Source organism: Vigna radiata, chromosome 6 (genome assembly GCF_000741045.1).
Source record: "Vigna radiata var. radiata cultivar VC1973A chromosome 6, Vradiata_ver6, whole genome shotgun sequence".
Lineage (NCBI taxonomy): Eukaryota > Viridiplantae > Streptophyta > Magnoliopsida > Fabales > Fabaceae > Vigna > Vigna radiata.
This window is the reverse complement of record NC_028356.1, coordinates 8,318,523-8,321,677: the sequence shown is the minus strand read 5'-3', so window position 1 is coordinate 8,321,677 and position 3,155 is coordinate 8,318,523.

Genomic DNA, 3,155 nt, shown 5'->3' with positions numbered 1-3,155 from the left:
AACCAAATTTAAGTTTTATAAAAGTGTTATAACGATATTTAAATTAAAATTAATTTTTTATTAAATACTTTTAACAAAATTATGTTTATTTAAATTTATATATTATATTGAGCTTTGTTTAAAATTTGTTCTAAAATTTTAAATGTTTTTGGATTGATATTTTACATCAAACTTTATATTGTTTTTTATTTGAATTTATATTTTAAATACTTGTGTATAAATTTATATAGATTTATAAATTTATATTTTAAATATTTGTATAATATTATATATTAATAATTTTTATACAAATGATAGAGTTGGTTTAAAAAGAATAATTTTATTAATTCAAATGTAAAATTTTAAAACAATTTTATAACAATATAAAATAAACATATTTAAAATTTTAAAACAAAATTTAAATAGAGTTTAATATAAAATATATATTTAAATAAACTTAAAACTGTTAAGAATATTTCATAAAATTATTATTATAACATTTATATAAAAATTAAATTTTATGTGAATTTAAAAAGAGAGGAAATTGTTCCATTTAAAAAATACTAATTCAAAATAATAGAGATTAAATTGAGATTCAAACAATAATTTGACACTTGACACAATATTGGATTGAGAAATTTTAAAAAAGTTAAAAAATAAAAAAAAAAACAAAAAAAAACAAACTGACATGTAATTAATATAATATTAATAAAAATATTTAATTGTTATATATTTTCAAAAATAGAATTAAAATATGAATATCTAATTGAGATTTTCGAACAAATACAAAAATCATGGTGTTTTAACCTTGCAAAGAATGACTACAATAAACTTTCTTCAAGAGCAGCACGCATTGATCCATAAACTAATTAGGGTGATAAGGTGGTTTAGTGATAAAGTTATCACTGATAAAAGAGGTTAAGTTTAACTTTTGTACTAATTGGAATTATAAGAATGACTTGAAATGTTTGAAAAAAAAAATATAAGACATTTTGTGTTCAAATTTCTTCAATAAAAAATATTAATAACTAACATTTTGTTGATAAAAAAAATCATGAACTAATTATTTTTTTTAATTTTAAAAAGGGCAAAAGTTGAAAAAAAAAAATTATCCATAAGTTCTAATATTAGAATTTATGAAATTAGTAAACTTAAAAAAATAACGGTAAACATAAGATCATAGTGAATAATTAACACATTGATATCATATGGTCATATAAATTTACTTACCGAACGCTTATTTTCTCTTTAATATTATTGTTCTGGTAAGGATTTTGTGGGACTGAGATGCTAACAGGTTTGACGTGTCTTCTTTGTTTCAGAACGCCTGATCACCTGAATTGCTCGTTCTCCTTTAGTCTAGACCGATCGGTCGCCTTCAGTGTCGATCGCCTAGTTGCTCCCAATTATGACCGCTCGGTCTCCTACTATCGGTCTTTTGGTATTAGCGTGAAACGTTCGGTTGCCTCAACCTGACTGCTTGGTTGCCTTCAGCTTTGACCGCTCGGTTACCTTCTTAACAAAAGGGGGAGCTACCTGCAAAAGGAACTCTGACGCTCAAGTTAGGAGCGATTTGATGAACTTCTACTCACAATTGTATATTTAGTGAATTGTTATCACTATTTAGTATTTGGATCTTGTAAAACGTGAGTAGAATATGAATGGAACCTCCTTGGCTGATGGCCCTACCCTTGTATTTATAAGTTGTCTCATGTACCCTTAAGTCCAATAAAATATAAATAGACTTACCTAAAAATTTGACCGATTGCTCATAAACCACTTATCGGTATCTTAACCACTTATCAATATCTTTAATCAGATCTTCAATAAGATATTTTTCATTATTTTTATTCTCCTTTGATTATTTTATCTTCTGTTGGACTATTGGCCCAATAGCTTTGGACGTTGGCCCAATTTTGGCCCATCATTGATAAAACTCGTTTGCCCTTGTTGGCCATAGTTGTGACCAAATGATGCTGAGTGGACGATCGTTCGGTCTCAACTAGGTATGATACATATGCCCCCCTAAGTTCGAGTTAATTGTTCGTCTTTAGCCATGAAGGATGTATTTGCTGTATTGGGAAGCGTGCTTTTAGTCGTTGTTCTTCTGTGAACCGAACGACGAGAGAGAGACTAAGGTCTGATCAGGCTGTACCCTGTGAGGCCGAATGGCTGAATACTTTAATACTTGGGGTCGTCGAAGCCCAAGCAGTTGAGGTCGAGTGGCCGAGCAATTGAACATCCGAGAGGTCGAATGGCCGAGATTCTGTAAGGCCAAACAGTTGAATACCTTGAAGGCCGAATGGTCGAATGTTGGAATGCTTGAGGGCATGGAAGGCCGAGCAGTCGAGGCCGAGAGGCTGAATACCTGTGAGGCCGAACCGAATGCATGGGAGACCGAATGACCGAATACATGTGAAGCCGAATAACCGAATACATGTGAGACCGAATAGTCGAATGCATGGGAGGCCGAATGATTGAATACCTTGAGGCTGAACGGTTGAATACATGTGAGGCCGAATGGTTGAATACCTGTGAGGCCGAATGACAGAGCAGTTGAATACCTGTGAGGCCGAATGACCGAGCAGTTAAATACTTGTGAGGACGAACAATTGAGTACCTACGAGTGAGCATTCATCGGGGGAATGCCTTTACTTGTTCAGATGATAGTCCAAGGGGGTCTGTCTTTTATTTATAGTCCATGGGGGACCGTCTTTGATTTATAGTTCATGGGGGACTGTCTTTGATTTATAATCCACATGAGACTGTCTTTGATTTATAGTCCCTAGGGGATTTGATTTATAGTCCATGGAGGACTGTCTTTGATTTACAGTCCTTGGGGACTGTCTTTGATTTATAGTTAATGGGGGGCTGTCTTTGATTTATAGTCCATGGGGGACTGTCTTTGTCGTTCAGTTTTGAACATAGGAGATGGGTTTTGTAAATGGCCCGAACAGTTGATTCCGGATTGACCAAATGAGATGTGTGCATGATCTTGTCTTCTGGCCTGTAAGGAAGAATTGTTGAACACTTGGGAGGCCGAATGACCGAATATTTGTGACGTCGAATTGAATGCATAGGAGGCCGAATGGCCGAATGCATGTGAAGCTGAATGCTCGAATACATGTAAGACCGAACAGTTGAAGGCATGGGAAGCAGAATGGCCGAATGCATGT